The sequence below is a fragment of the Eriocheir sinensis genome, unplaced genomic scaffold, assembly GCF_024679095.1.
Source record: "Eriocheir sinensis breed Jianghai 21 unplaced genomic scaffold, ASM2467909v1 Scaffold408, whole genome shotgun sequence".
NCBI classification, from domain to species: domain Eukaryota; kingdom Metazoa; phylum Arthropoda; class Malacostraca; order Decapoda; family Varunidae; genus Eriocheir; species Eriocheir sinensis.
The window spans coordinates 280,122-297,431 of NW_026111730.1; the positions used below are offsets into that span (position 1 = coordinate 280,122).

At 39.2% G+C, this 17,310-nt stretch overlaps 1 protein-coding gene and 1 non-coding gene across 2 annotated transcripts in view; one reads left to right on the forward strand and one right to left on the reverse strand.

Moving 5' to 3' along the window:
• The window catches only part of LOC126992147 (WSCD family member AAEL009094-like), a gene marked incomplete at its 5' end in the record, with an annotated part of 132,206 nt that overhangs the window by 39,297 nt on the left and 75,599 nt on the right, over positions 1-17,310 (reverse strand).
• Trnam-cau (transfer RNA methionine (anticodon CAU)) lies at positions 2,412-2,484 on the forward strand. The gene has a single exon. It is a non-coding gene; the product is annotated as a tRNA-Met (tRNA).

Sequence of the window (17,310 nt, forward strand, 5' to 3'; positions counted from 1 at the left end):
AACCACGGTGGGCTTTATTAGTGTTAATTCGCTTCTCGCACAAGGGGACGAATGTGTTCTGCTGAGTGAGTAAGTGATTTTTAAGGCTTAGCCAGGCTTCCTCTACGTTGCCGTCATCTGATAGTTGTATTTCTGTTAGTTTTGTCGGATTTCTACGAAGTTAGCTCTTTTGAAATTGGGCACCTTTACTTTATTTTCAGTCACTGATGATTGAGCTTTAATGTCGACGCGCACTAATTTATGATCGCAAGAACCGAGGTGTTCTCCTACCGTGACACTACTGACTAGGTTATCTTGGGTCGTTATAACAAGGTCGAGTATATTATTTTGTCGAGTTGGCTCAGAAACCATTTGGCTTAGATAATTTTCTTCTAGAAATTCGATCATTCTATGTGACTCGCCTTCTGTACCTGACAGTGTCGCCCAGTCGATATGGGGGAGGTTAAAGTCTCCTAATATCAGTGAGTCGCTGTTATTAAGTGACTGCCTTAAGACGCTGTACATTTCAAGGTCGTCATCGAGTGATTGCCCGGGAGGTCTGTAGGTGACAGATATATTTAAATTGACTTTTGCAATGTTTACTCGCACGCACAAATGTTCAACGTTACTGTTTCCCGGTGTTTTGTCAGTGGGTTGCAAATAGCTTTTGACATAAAGGGCGACGCCACCGCCTCTACGGTTTACACGATCTTTGTTGAAGAGTCTGTAGCCATCTATGTTGTATTCGGAACTTAAATCAATATTTGTGGTGTCGATAAATGTTTCGGTTATAGCAATTATGTCAAAATTTTCTGTTAAAGCAAGACATCTCAGTTCATCAAATTTGTTTCTTAGAGAGAGAGAGAGAGAGAGAGAGAGAGAGAGAGAGAGAGAGAGAGAGAGAGAGAGAGAGAGAGAGAGAGAGAGAGAGAGAGAGAGAGAGAGAGAGAGAGAGAGAGAGACGAAGATGAAAAAGGACAAAGAGAAAGGAAGAAAGAGAAATTATATGAATGACGGGGAGTTGGCTTATGGTAGCACGTGCAAACACTGTCACAGTTGAAAATATACTATGGAAGATGGCGATGATGGGAAAGTCGTTACGTAAAATTCGCTACACACCTGCTTCCGCCCTTCTCCCCCCCCACCCCACCCTCCTCTAGCAGATGTGATAGGTATCTCCCACTCTCCCGCGTTAGGCGAACAAAGCTGAACCCTGGTGGGGAATGGCTTAACGTCACGGTGTTGACTCGTCTCTGTTGCGGGATGATGGTATATTTCGTGAGAATGAGAAGCAATGCTTTGTGTAAACAGTGTGAGGCGAAAGTCGTTTAGTGGATCGTGTCGGTCGTCGACAGTGACCGCCGTGGAGATGACTCTTTGTTTAAACATTGTGGAGACGTTTCACATCTCTCCTTCCGTCCATGAGTGTTCTTCACCACGAGCTAACAATGCAGAAAACTCTGTGAAAGCTGTGGAATGGTATTCGGCGGATACATCAGCACCTCCCCCCCTTTCCCGCGTTTTTCCGGGCGTCAAGATAAAGAATTAAACTACCACCGCGATAGTCTTTATATAAGGAATAGTTAAAATGAATAGGATTTTATGATTTTATTGATATCTAGTGAGAAACTAACATGTCAAAATCTTATATTAGCTTAATGCAGGACGATTATTTTTCGTTTGTGTTAAATCCAAACTTAATCCAGTCTGAATAGTTAAACCATTACATGAACACAATAAATTTTGAATTACACTCTAAAATACATCTTAATTCTGGATGAGAGGATTCAGACAAGTTATAGTACACACACATGGCATACATGATAATAATAATAATAATAATAATAATAATAATAATAATAATAATAATAACATTGTTAAAATGCATCTTAATTCTGGATGAGGGGATTCAGACTAGTTATAGTACACATATGGCATACATGATAATAATAATAATAATAATAATAATAATAATAATAATAATAATAATAATAATAATAATAATAATAATAATAATAACATTGTTAAAATGCATCTTAATTCTGGATGAGGGGGATAATTCAGACAAGTTATAGTACACACATATGGCATACATGATAATAATAATAATAATAATAATAATAATAATAATAATAATAATAATAATAATAATATTGTTAAAATGCATCTTAATTCTGGATGAGGGGGATAATTCAGACAAGTTATAGTACACACACATGGCATACATGATAATAATAATAATAATAATAATAATAATAATAATAATAATAATAATAATATTGCAACGTTCTGTGGATCATATGTACGTTTCTACTACCTAGTTACCACGTCCCCATCACCTTTAAGAACCCTTTACTACATCCCATTACGCCAATGCTATGTATTGGTACCTTTAATGCATATTCCCACAACCTTTCTGATAATCGGGGGGGGGCTTCGTGGTGCAGTGGTTAGCACACTCGGCTCATAACCGAGAGAGACCGGGTTCGATTCCCGGCGGAGTGGAAAAATTTTGTTGATTAAACCTTCCCATACTCATATCCTTGAGCATGCGAAGGCAATGAAGTGTAAAAAAAACTTTGCTTTTTTATCTCGTAAAGGAAGAAATACAATCACAAAGGAGTAGGTCAAGTAGGTCATTGCGTTTTTTTTGTGTGTGTTTTGCTACGTTAATGTTACCTTTAGCGTGAATATTGCCACATTCTTCCTACTAAGCATACCATTACCTTTCTGCTACGTTTCTTGCAACGGTTCCTTCTATTACCTGTGTCATACATCATATCTTCGTTAACTGCTCACAGTCACATAACAATAAATTTTACTTTTCGTTAATGCATATAAACGACGCTGAAAATCAATGTAGTTACACTTGAAGATGAGATGATCGTAAAAATCTAACTTGTTCTTAGTCAGCAAATGAGCAAAGATAAGACAAGACAAGACATTCTTAACTTATTATATTTTATTCATACTTTTCTCCTTTCTTTTTTTGTGTGGGGCGGAAATCAGTGGGTATATGCAATCCAATATAACACATTTATTTAGAACATGTCAAAGTGCTAATTATTGCGAGGGTGATTTTTTTTTTCTATTTGAAAAAACAAAACAAAAAACAGACAGAATAATATAGTTCGCTAGTTAAGGCACTTGTTCTTTCCAGACATTATGGAAATGATTTTGATGACGGTAAAATCTTGAACTCCATATAAGCATTGTAACGCTGTTACCTTCACTAATTCCACACATTCATTTGCTTACGGGAGGATATAATAAGAAAGAAAAGATAGTTATACTTTGAGCTTTCAGAAAAATAGGTAATTTAATCTACAACTTTAACTATATTTTTTTCCTAGACACTTAAAAAAAAACTCCCATAACATGACACACAATTCTCAAAATGAATCTTAAGTACATTAGGAAGCAGAGTATGCACTTTTTAGGGGGTATAGAAAAATGATTTTGCTGGGATTAAACCTTCCCATACTCATATCCTTGAGCATGCGAAGACAATGGTGTGAAAAAAAAAAACATCAAAATTATAAAAAAAAAAATACACTCATCACATTTTTTTCTACCCAAATGTTCGATCCCACCCACACTATGAATGGCGAAAAAAAAAATAGGTATTCCTCGTAAAGGAAGAAATACAATCACAAAGGAGTAAGTCAAGCTGTCAATTACACCAACAAAAACGACAAAAAAAATATAGATATACTTTCCCCTGAAATAAAATGATCTTATCGAGCAAATGTATTATAATATTTTACCTAATTCATTAAGGACAAGGTCAACAATACCAAGGGATTATAGTGGGTCCTATTAGAGTAGTGTGGAATGGAACCAAACCACAGTAAACCACAGGATTAGGTCAACAATATAAGTGTATCTCCAAGATCCTATTAGAAAGTAGTATGTAATGGAACCCAAACACCAGGAAACCATGGAGTTAATGTGATCAACGCATGATACTCAGATATGGAGGAAAATTAGAGAACCATATTTTTTTATCAATTAATGTGACCAGTAATGTTAATTTTTATAACCAGAGACCAATGAGGACTAAAATATTTATGTATTTCTGTATTGCCAGAACACTTTAAACCTAGAGAACGGACGCGGATAACCATGTGCCTGAACCGGCCTTCAGAGAAAACTTATCAAAACGTACTGGAGGAAACCAATTAGTTAATGTATGGAAGGGTATTAGTGACATGTCATCATGTATAACTAAGGTGGGCAGAACTCACTCTCTTATGTGCTTAGCGTATTATTAATCTTTTCACCTGTTGATGATCATTACCAAAAGGGAATACACACTAAATAAATAGAAGATAAGTGAATGTAAAACAAGTACCAAATTAAGCATGTTAGAAACCAGACAGGCTCTACAGTATTCCGGACATACAGGCTGACAATCAATGATCTAGCATTGTTGAAACCGACAGCTTAATAGGGAATATATTACTGGATTACCTTATCGTAATCTTAGCGTATCCTATGCATCATCAAATATTGTATGCAGATAAAATAAAGGAGTTACCAAATGACTAGCAAATTAAACTGAAAATAAAAGAGTACGACAAGTACATATCAATTTTGGTTACACATAGTATCAAAAGATAAAAAAAAGTTCATTGATTAGGATCAGGTATGTAAAAGGGAATTGCGGGTCAAAAACTAAATACATGGAATTCACAGTATATACAGTAAACTGAGTAAAATTACAGAAAAAAAAAATTAATAAACCAATAAACATTACGTTTCAATGAATAGTGTTCATATAAATTCTTCCTGGAAGACTTTGATTATTGAAAAATAAATCCTCCCACTTGTGAACACTATGATCAGTAGTTCTTAATACCAGTATTTCATGATCTTTAATTCAATTAGGGTGAATATTTCCTCTATTACCACTTTTCCTTTTGGAATTTTATTCTTCCACTTGATAGTTTTAAACACTTTTGAGTGTTTTGATGTCTCATTTGTTGTAAAAAATGAATAATAACCATAATATGACAATTGGGGAGATTGTATTACTCACGCGCCGACATCTCGTTTTCTACTCAGCCAACTGCTCTTTTGTTGCTATACGTTACATGTTACGTTACGTTACGTCACGTTACATAATGCGTTATATATTTTCTACTACCCTTTAAACATTCCGTAAAAAGAACATTGGGAGTGTATAGATGAAAACAACGGTAAATCTTTCCTCTATTCGCGGGTTCTCTTTTTTTTTCTTTCTATTTTTTCCATTGACAGAATTTAAGCTCTTTAGTGTTTTGAAGCATCATTTGTTGTGGAAATGAATACTAGCCGTTATATGACCACGTCAACGGAGTTAAGATTGGTGATACCTCAATATACTCAAAAAGGCTTAACAATTATCAAATGGAAGAAAAATACAAAACAAAACAGGAAATAATAATAAAGGAAAGAAATACCAAAGTGTGAAAATAGACATGAAATGTTGAAATGGGCGGGACCATGATGTCTCAATAGGACTTAAAGCGTACCTAGCATAGCCTATCCATCTATCTGACATGGTTATATTATAGTTAGGTGTCATTTGCACAACAAATGACACCTCAAAACACTCAAAAGGGTTTAAAACTATCGAATGGAAGAAAAAAAGGTGCATTACCAATAGAAGCGCTGAAGTCATCCTCAAGCTTTACTTAGCACTAGTTAGAGTTCATCTCGATTATGTGGTTCAGTTTTGGTCAGTCCTTTAAGAATGGGTATCAAGATGTTAGAATCTGTACAGAGTAAGATGAAAAAAAGTGATTCAAAGGACGGAAAACTTTCCATATGAGGATAGACTTTAGCATTTAAATCTGCATTCTCTAGAGAAGCGAAGGTTACGAGAAGACGTGACTGACATTTATAAAGGGATGAAGGGCTTTAATAGGGTTTTTTGTTGTTAAATAGTCGGGTAATGCATGTAGCAGTGGGCTTAAGATAGATAAATTCAGATTCAACAAAGACATGGACAAGCATTGGTTTACCAAAAGAGGTGTGGATGAGTGGAATAGGCTTGGCAGTCATGCTGTGCGTGACAGTATCATAAATACATTCAAGAAGAACTTGAATAAATTCATGGCTCGTGAGGTAAGCTGGAGTTAGGCACACAGGAGATGCCTTGTCGGTCGGTCTCATGCAATTTTATTTCTTTTTTCTGAGATATGAAACTTGTCATCACATGTACTGAAACCTCATTGCGTCATGTGGTGAAGCAATATGTCTCAGCCGAGGGTAGTGATCCTAAAAGAGTAGCCTATTTTATATTTTTTGACTTATTTATGTTGATTAACAACCTAACAATCACTTTTTTTCATCTTACTCTGTACAGATTCTAATATCTTGATACCCATTCTTAAAGGACTGACCAAAACTGAACCACATAATCGAGATGAACTCTAACTAGTGCTAAGTAAAGCTTGAGGATGACTTCAGCGCTTCTATTGGTAATGCACCTTTTTTTCTTCCATTCGATAGTTTTAAACCCTTTTGAGTGTTTTGAGGTGTCATTTGTTGTGCAAATGACACCTAACTATAATATAACCATGTCAGATAGATGGATAGGCTATGCTAGGTACGCTTTAAGTCCTATTGAGACATCATGGTCCCGCCCATTTCAACATTTCATGTCTATTTTCACACTTTGGTATTTCTTTCCTTTATTATTATTTCCTGTTTTGTTTTGTATTTTTCTTCCATTTGATAATTGTTAAGCCTTTTTGAGTATATTGAGGTATCACCAATCTTAACTCCGTTGACGTGGTCATATAACGGCTAGTATTCATTTCCACAACAAATGATGCTTCAAAACACTAAAGAGCTTAAATTCTGTCAATGGAAAAAATAGAAAGAAAAAAAAAAGAGAACCCGCGAATAGAGGAAAGATTTACCGTTGTTTTCATCTATACACTCCCAATGTTCTTTTTTACGGAAGGTTTAAAGGGTAGTAGAAAATATATAACGCATTATGTAACGTGACGTAACGTAACGTAACATGTAACGTATAGCAACAAAAGAGCAGTTGGCTGAGTAGAAAACGAGATGTCGGCGCGTGAGTAATACAATCTCCCAATTGTCATATTATGGTTATTATTCATTTTTACAACAATGAGACATCAAAACACTCAAAAGTGTTTAAAACTATCAAGTGGAAGAATAAAATTCCATAAGCAAAAGTGGTAATAGAGAAAAATTGAATTAATTAAACATCATGAAATACTGGTATTAAGAACTACTGATCATAGTGTTCACAAGTGGGAGGATTTATTTTCAATAATCAAAGTCTTCCAGGAAGAATTTATATGAACACTATTCATTGAAACGTAATGTTTATTGGTTTATTAATTTTTTTTTTCTGTAATTTTACTCAGTTTACTGTATATACTGTGAATTCCATGTATTTAGTTTTTGACCCGCAATTCCCTTTTACATACCTGATCCTAATCAATGAACTTTTTTTTATCTTTTGATACTATGTGTAACCAAAATTGATATGTACTTGTCGTACTCTTTTATTTTCAGTTTAATTTGCTAGTCATTTGGTAACTCCTTTATTTTATCTGCATACAATATTTGATGATGCATAGGATACGCTAAGATTACGATAAGGTAATCCAGTAATATATTCCCTATTAAGCTGTCGGTTTCAACAATGCTAGATCATTGATTGTCAGCCTGTATGTCCGGAATACTGTAGAGCCTGTCTGGTTTCTAACATGCTTAATTTGGTACTTGTTTTACATTCACTTATCTTCTATTTATTTAGTGTGTATTCCCTTTTGGTAATGATCATCAACAGGTGAAAAGATTAATAATACGCTAAGCACATAAGAGAGTGAGTTCTGCCCACCTTAGTTATACATGATGACATGTCACTAATACCCTTCCATACATTAACTAATTGGTTTCCTCCAGTACGTTTTGATAAGTTTTCTCTGAAGGCCCGGTTCAGGCACATGGTTATCCCGCGTCCTTTCTCTAGGTTTAAAGTGTTCTGGCAATACAGAAATACATAAATATTTTAGTCCTCATTGGTCTCTGGTTATAAAAATTAACATTACTGGTCACATTAATTGATAAAAAAAAAATGGTTCTCTAATTTTCCTTTATATCTAAGTATCATGCGTTGATCACATTAACTCCATGGTTTCCTGGTGTTTGGGTTCCATTACATACTACTTTCTAATAGGATCTTGGAGATACACTTATATTGTTGACCTAATCCTGTGGTTTACTGTGGTTTGGTTCCATTCCACACTACTCTAATAGGACCCACTATAATCCCTTGGTATTGTTGACCTTGTCCTTAATGAATTAGGTAAAATATTATAATATATTTGCTCGATAAGATCATTTTATTTCAGGGGAAAGTATATCTATATTTTTTTTGTCGTTTTTGTTGGTGTAATTGACAGCTTGACTTACTCCTTTGTGATTGTATTTCTTCCTTTACGAGGAATACCTATTTCTTTTTTTCGCCATTCATAGTGTGGGTGGGATCGAACATTTGGGTAGAAAAAAATGTGATGAGTGTATTTTTTTTTTATAATTTTGATGTTTTTTTTTTTCACACCATTGTCTTCGCATGCTCAAGGATATGAGTATGGGAAGGTTTAATCCCAGCAAAATCATTTTTCTATACCCCCTAAAAAGTGCATACTCTGCTTCCTAATGTACTTAAGATTCATTTTGAGAATTGTGTGTCATGTTATGGGAGTTTTTTTTTTTAAGTGTCTAGGAAAAAAATATAGTTAAAGTTGTAGATTAAATTACCTATTTTTCTGAAAGCTCAAAGTATAACTATCTTTTCTTTCTTATTATATCCTCCCGTAAGCAAATGAATGTGTGGAATTAGTGAAGGTAACAGCGTTACAATGCTTATATGGAGTTCAAGATTTTACCGTCATCAAAATCATTTCCATAATGTCTGGAAAGAACAAGTGCCTTAACTAGCGAACTATATTATTCTGTCTGTTTTTTGTTTTGTTTTTTCAAATAGAAAAAAAAAAAAAATCACCCCCGCAATAATTAGCACTTTGACATGTTCTAAATAAATGTGTTATATTGGATTGCATATACCCACTGATTTCCGCCCCACACACAAAAAAAAAGAGAAAGGAGAAAAGTATGAATAAAATATAATAAGTTAAGAATGTCTTGTCTTGTCTTATCTTTGCTCATTTGCTGACTAAGAACAAGTTAGATTTTTACGATCATCTCATCTTCAAGTGTAACTACATTGATTTTCAGCGTCGTTTATATGCATTAACGAAAAGTAAAATTTATTGTTATGTGACTGTGAGCAGTTAACGAAGATATGATGTATGACACAGGTAATAGAAGGAACCGTTGCAAGAAACGTAGCAGAAAGGTAATGGTATGCTTAGTAGGAAGAATGTGGCAATATTCACGCTAAAGGTAACAGTAACGTAGCAAAAACACACACACAAAAAAAACGCAATGACCTACTTGACCTACTCCTTTGTGATTGTATTTCTTCCTTTACGAGATAAAAAAGCAAAGTTTTTTTTACACTTCATTGCCTTCGCATGCTCAAGGATATGAGTATGGGAAGGTTTAATCCCAGCAAAATTTTTCCACTCCGCCCGGGAATCGAACCCGGTCTCTCTCGGTTATGAGCCGAGTGTGCTAACCACTGCACCACGAAGCCCCCCCCCCCGATTATCAGAAAGGTTGTGGGAATATGCACATTAAAGGTACCAATACATAGCATTGGCGTAATGGGATGTAGTAAAAGGGTTCTTAAAAGGTGATGGGGACGTGGTAACTAGGTAGTAGAAACGTACATATGATCCACAGAACGTTGCAATATTATTATTATTATTATTATTATTATTATTATTATTATTATTATTATTATTATTATTATTATTATCATGTATGCCCTGTGTGTGTACTATAACTTGTCTGAATTATCCCCCTCATCCAGAATTAAGATGCATTTTAACAATATTATTATTATTATTATTATTATTATTATTATTATTATTATTATTATTATTATTATTATCATGTATGCCATATGTGTGTACTATAACTTGTCTGAATTATCCCTCTCATTCAGAATTAAGATGCATTTTAACAATATTATTATTATTATTATTATTATTATTATTATTATTATTATTATTATTATTATTATTATTATCATGTATGCCATATGTGTGTACTATAACTTGTCTGAATCCCTCTCATCCAGAATTAAGATGTATTTTTAGAGTGTAATTCAAAATTTATTGTGTTCATGTAATGGTTTAACTATTCAGACTGGATATAGTTTGGATTTAGCACAAACGAAAAATAATCGACCTGCATTAAGCTAATATAAGATTTTGGCATGTTAGTTTCTCACTAGATATCAATAAAAATCATAAAATCCTATTCATTTTAACTATTCCTTATATAAAGACTATCGCGGTGGAAGTTTAATTCTTTATCTTGACGCCCAGAAAAACGCGGGAAAGGGGGGAGGGGGTGCAGATGTATCCCGCCGAATACCATTCCACAGCTTTCACAGAGTTTTTCTGCATTGTTAGCTCGTGGTGAAGAACACTCATGGACGGAAGGAGAGATGTGAAACGTCTCCCACAATGTTTAAACAAAGAGTCAACTCCACGGCGGTCACTGTCGACGCACGACCGACACGATCCACTAAACGACTTTCGTTTCCCACACTGTTTACACAAAGCATTGCTTCTCATTCTCACGAGAAATATACCATCATCCCGCAACAGAGACGAGTCAACACCGTGACGTTAAGCCATTCCCCACCAGGGTTCAGCTTTGTTCGCCTAATAGTCTGGTAGCTGGGTGGCTCAACCTTGCAAAAATACCCCCCAAGCAGGTTATGATTGATTTTGGTAGAGGAAGTTATGTAGAATCAGAATCTAAATGATGCCAAGCTGGCATCATTGAGGAAATTGAGAAATTCAAGATGGCGTCCAAGATGGCCGCCGCAAGGATCCAAAATCTTTAAATGGCTGTCATTTCGTCATTTTTTGGCCAATTTTATATTGTAACATATCAATTCTAAGGTTTTTGGGGTCAAGGAATTCAATGTTAGCAATAAAAAGATTGCAGATCCTCAAATTATTGAGCTATCAACTTTTTCAATTAATAAAATGATAATTCTGTTCGAACAAAATTTATCTGACAGCATTTAGAAATTCAGAAAACTACAATGACACTTTTTTAGTGAGCAAACACATTCTAAATTTGCAGTCACTTTGTTGGTGTAACTAAAGAACCATGAAGTCATTCATTTTAAGGGAGAGAGTCCTCATTTTCACTCTCTGTGTCGTCGTCTTCGTCATCGGTGTCATCCAAAGCGGCATCCTGGAGGGCTTTGTTAAGAGGATTGCAACAGTTTAGACTGGAGTCGACACTGCAATTGCAGAAGGTACTGCAAGCAATATCATTTTTGCGGCACAAGCACCTCCTAGTGGAACATACGTCTGTTGATGAATGACAGCTGCAGCACAAAAGGTTCAGTACTCTGTCGGGAGCAGCCATTGTGTCGGGTGGAAGTGGAATTGGGAGAAGAGTTTGGCTGTCATGGTCTGGTTTCCACCCAAAATCCGAGGCAGCCAAAGCTGGGGGATCAGACTGCAGTGCTGCTTTCCATAGAGATGCTTGATATTGGGCTCTCTTGATATGCAAAGCAAATGCTCTGGAGCTGGGTGGAAGGGTCGCTAGTGTGAATTTCCGAGATTTGCTATTTGCGGTTTTGAGATGCCACATGCGTTAGCGAACCTCAGACATCGACACAGTTGCCTTGCTGCCGTAGCATTTAGCAATGAATGCAACAGCTTGCTTTTCCAAGTCCTTTTCATCTGTTTCGCTGTCTCCAAGCAAAGGAGGATGATGCCCGTGTTTGAGGACTTTCAATGCTTTGACTTTCCCTATTCCATACAGTGTACTCACTGTATCACAGCCAGTTAGGGCATGCAGCGGAAGTAGATACTTATTTCTGCATGCTGGTTTGCTGTCGCACCAATGTCTATGGCATTCCTTGACGGACGGGTTGGAACCAAGAAAATATTGTTACAGAGACCTTCAGATGCAACAAAATGAACCAACAGGACAAAGACATCTGTGTCATCACAAATGATGTGTATCGTTTTCTGTGTTCCTCTTGCGACATCCACTACATGGTTGACAATAATAACATCAGCTTCTTCGTGTGTCACTTTCAAATCTGTCCTCCTTAGACACATTCCTTTTGGATGGAATATGGCACAGGATCTGGTCCCGTGATGACTAGTTCCTTGTCAGTTCTATCTGTTTGAAAACGATCCACTAAAGCATCACACAGTAAGTTAATGATCTGTACTTTGTTGTCCACAATAGACAGTGACGCAGCTTGAGAGGGAAGTGGTGAGTTCAAAGTCAGATGGAATGGACTGCTTTCTGTAATTGAAGACCGTCGACTCCTTGTGCAACCCTTTGGGCTATACGCGTGGTATCTGTCAAACACCAGATACACATCACTTTGGACCAGTTTCTGTCTCAAGTATGTTTCCACGGCTGCAATGAGATCAATGATTCTTCCAGGAACAGGCCAGTGAATTGTCCAAAGTATTGCACAGCCATCAAGCACAACTACCTCTGGGTTTGGTGTCATTCGAGAGGATCGTTCAACTCCCAAAGAATTCTTCAGTTTCGACTTTGATGTAGCGGGTCGTAGGTTACCTTCGTCTGTGAAAAGGGAAGTTGGAATTTGGGAAAGTTCATAGTCAAAGAGTTCCCTCAAATTGAAATCTTCTGTATCCATAAGTCCAATAGTCCTAGTGAAGATAACTTCAGTGTCAAAGGTAGGATCAGACCGCCCATGTAGTGTTGTCTTTCGTTTGGTTGCCATCGTAGTTACTGGACAGCTGATTGTTTCATGGAATCCATCTGGCAGCTTTGCTTCGTATGCTTCTGCAGACTGTTTTCCCAGTGCCAAGGCTTCGTCTACATTCACCGTCGAGGAAGCAAGTTCTCCTGTGGCAATGTTGAACAGTTCCTTGGGGTGACCAGTTGGATCGAGAGGATCGATACAATGCTCCAACTTTTTTTGTAGGCTTTGTCTGTCATGTGCATCTGATCGGATCTGTGCTCGGGACTCTTCTTTGTGGTAAACTGAGGGTTGTTGAATGTTGTCTCGCATGGCTTGGATGTCATGGGCAAGCCTGCTGCAGCTGTGGAGACTGAGTGACCATCTTTTGGTGGCATTGCTGTTCATTGTGAGTCCTGTCAAACCTCCATGACTATGCCCAAACCGCATGAATGTGCTTTCAATGTACATGTCACTCCATGTGGCGTTTGATGCTCCAGCTGTGTGTCTCATCGTATGTTGGCCTCTGAGAAACTTTTCTGTAATCTCAGGTGGCAGTGCTTCCATGGAGCGAAGATAGTACATGCCATATCTAGCGTAGTTTACATGACCAGCGGCAAAAAAGTATGGCAACATTTGGGATAACGCCCAGAGATGAAGCGGCCAGTCCGATTCCCGTTCTGCACGCGTGAATGCCATAATGATGAGCACTGGTCGGATGAAGCCATCTAGCCAGAGTTTCGCAGTTTTGCTTTTGGTTGATAGATCTGCCATCCAGGTCTCCAAATCTTCAAAAGAGTCTATTTCTTTGATATACTTCCGAAGAATTTCTTCAGCAAGCAGTCTGAATGCCCTCACATTCTGTGGGTATTTCTTTCCAGACAACATTTTCTCCACTCCACTACTTGCTTTGTCAGGCTCTTGGCTAATGGAGAACAACCACCTAGGATCAGTTACCAATCAAAATCTTGGAACTGGTTTAAAAAAAAATATGTGTAACTCAATAATTTGAGGATCTGCAGTGTTTTTATTGCTAAAATTGAATTCCTTGACCCCAAAAACCTTAGAATTGATATGTTACATTATAAAATCGGCCAATAAATGACGAAATGACAGCCATTTAAAGATTTTGGATCCTCGCGGCGGCCATCTTGGACGTCATCTTGAATTTCTCAATTTCCTCAATGATGCCAGCTTGGCATCATTCAGATTCTGATTCTGCATAACTTCATCTACCAAAATCAATCATAACCTGCTTGGGGGGTATTTTTGCAAGGTCCACATAAAAATCAGGGTTCTGCTACCAGACTATAACGCGGGAGAGTGGGAGATACCTATCACATCTGCTAGAGGAGGGTGGGGTGGGGTGGGGGGGTGGGGTGAAGGGCGGAAGCAGGTGTGTAGCGAATTTTACGTAACGACTTTCCCATCATCGCCATCTTCCATAGTATATTTTCAACTGTGACAGTGTTTGCACGTGCTACCATAAGCCAACTCCCCGTCATTCATATAATTTCTCTTTCTTCCTTTCTCTTTGTCCTTTTTCATCTTCGTCTTCTCTCTCTCTCTCTCTCTCTCTCTCTCTCTCTCTCTCTCTCTCTCTCTCTCTCTCTCTCTCTCTCTCTCTCTCTCTTTCTCTCTCTCTCTCTCTCTCTCTCTCTCTCTCTCTCTCTCTCTCTCTCTCTCTCTCTCTCTCTCTCTCTCTCTCTCTCTCTCTCTCTCTCTCTCTCTCTCTCTCTCTCTCTCTCTCTCTCTCTCTCTCTCTCTCTCTCTCTCTCTCTCTCTCTCTCTCTCTCTCTCTCTCTCTCTTTCTCTTTCTCTCTCTCTCTCTCTCTCTCTCTCTCTCTCTCTCTCTCTCTCTCTCTCTCTCTCTCTCTCTCTCTCTCTCTCTCTCTCTCTCTCCTTTATCCCTCCTTTCTCTCTCTTTCTCCTTTTCTCTTTCTTCCTCCTTTCTCCTCTTTTCTCTCTCCTTTTCTTAACATAACTGTGTGTTTTTTTGTGTACTTAACGTATATGCTTAACCTCAAACTCTATGTTTAACATGTGTGCGGTTACTTATACATCATCTTCCCCAAAATAAAAAGATACAGTTACTATACTTTCTTTCTCAAAGACAGAGTTTTAATGTACACAACACAACTTTGTGTACTTGATTAATCTCAAACTCTTATTTACCATGTGTGTGTGTGTGTGTGTGTGTGTGTGTGTGTGTGTGTGTGTGTGTGTGTGTGTGTGTATGCAAAGCTAACAGGTAACAAAGGCGTAACTGTTAAGTATAGCATCTCAGCATGGCGTCACTACTTCACCCTACACGCTCCCTCTAAGACAGAACGAGGCATGGCGCAGCCCATGTCTCGACGCTCCCGGACTCGTCACCTCCCACCAACCGCACCATAGCACATCCCTCGCTCCCTCCCCATAGCCTGTCACTGCCGATCCCTCTCTGTCCCGCCCCACGCTCCCTTGCCCCGCCAAATCAAGCCGCTATGGCATAGGATACTACGGATGTCTTTCCGCCCCCGCCCCACGCTCCCTTGCCCCGCCAAATCAAGCCGCTATGGCATAGGATACAACGGATGTCTTTCCGCCCCCGCCCCACGCTCCCTTGCCTCGCCAAATCAAGCCGCTATGGCGCAGGATACTACGGATGTCTTTCCGCCCCCGCCCCACGCTCCCTTGCCCCGCCAAATCAAGCCGCTATGGCATAGGATACTACGGATGTCTTTCCGCCCCCGCCCCACGCTCCCTTGCCTCGCCAAATCAAGCCGCTATGGCATAGGATACTACGGATGTCTTTCCGCCCCCGCCCCACGCTCCCTTGCCCCGCCAAATCAAGCCGCTATGGCGCAGGCAACTAATGAAGTCTTTCCGCCCCGCCCCACGCTCCCTTGCCTCGCCAAATCAAGCCGCTATGGCATAGGATACTACGGATGTCTTTCCGCCCCCGCCCCACGCACCCTTGCCCCTCCAAATCAATCCGCGATGGCGCAGGATACTACGGATGTCTTTCCGCCCCCGCCCCACGCTCCCTTGCCCCGCCAAATCAAGCCGCTATGGCGCAGGATACTACGGATGTCTTTCCGCCCCCGTCCCACGCTCCCTTGCCCCGCCAAATCAAGCCGCTATGGCGCAGAACAATCAAGCCGGTATGGCAATATTATAACTACTAACGTTTCAAATTTGAGGGCATATTGGCTGCACTTCCGCGGAGCGTAGTGAAACAGAGGGTCCCGGGTGAAACAAAGGGTCCCAGGGGAATACGGCCGGCGAGCGGGGTGTCGTCTGGTGGCCTGGAAATTTCCGTTTAGCAAGGAAAATTACAGCCTGAAACAGCACCTAATATAAACACTTCCTGGAAAATTGATAGGAAAAAAATACGTGTAGAACGTTTAGAAGGAGCCTGCTTGCACCACTGTGAAGTTGTGAGATGTATGGGGTTAGTACAGCGAGGGAAAGCAGGTGTGTTAGGGTGAGGGTGATGGAATGTAATGAATCAGAAATAACACTTAGCAGAGCAGAGTGTTGGGTAGTAGTAGTTGTTGTTCAGTCACTGCAGCACACTACAGCAACAGAACAGCCTCAGGAACCGCTGGGTAGCAGATAAGGAGCCAAAGCGTCGAAACACTGAGGAGCAAGGTGACACACGTGTACCCCCGAGGCTGGGGCAGGGTCAACTGAGGCTGGGGCAGGGTCAACTCAAGCTGGGGCAGGGTCAACTGATAAAAGAACAGAAAGAGGTCTAGGAACCGCAGGAGGGTAGTTTAGAAAGCACAGTCTGGAAGAAGCTGGTCGTTGCTATCTTTAAAGGGAATCGGGACCGTCAGGACTGCAACAACTACCACGGTATTACATTGGTCTGCGTGCCAGAAAATTTACTTGCCAATTTATTGCTCAGTGGATTCGCATTCTGCAGATGTTGAAGTTACAGACACCTGGGTTCACGCCTTCTAAATCAATTACAAATGACCGTGTTCCAGCGATCATCCTACTAATGGACCGCCGACGTGTTTTGAGTGTTTGTGTGGGGGTGGGATGCTTGCAGGCTTGAAGCCCACGTCGATCTCAAGAAGTCGCTTGAATCAGTGCATTTTGAGGCATTCTGAGTTATCTTGCAATAATTCTGCAAGTGTTGTTGTTCTATTGACTGACCTGTACTCTGGGACTGGGAGCGCTGTGAAGTGTGTGTGGAGGGGTATCGACCTTCTTTCCTATGAATACGGGCTGCGTCTTTATCTCATCACGTTTCAGCACTTGTATAATTATTATGTACTTGGTATTAGGCAGAGTTATGAACCAAAGTTATGTGGAGCATCTCTTGCCAATATCATGTTCGCCGACTTTGTTATTGGTCGATTATGCAGTAATCCTTGCCCTATCACTTGAGCTTCTGGCGATGGCTCTCAAGGCACTGCAAGAGGAGGCAACGCCTTTGGTATTAAGGTCCAAGAGTTTGGAGTCTATTGAATGAAAAA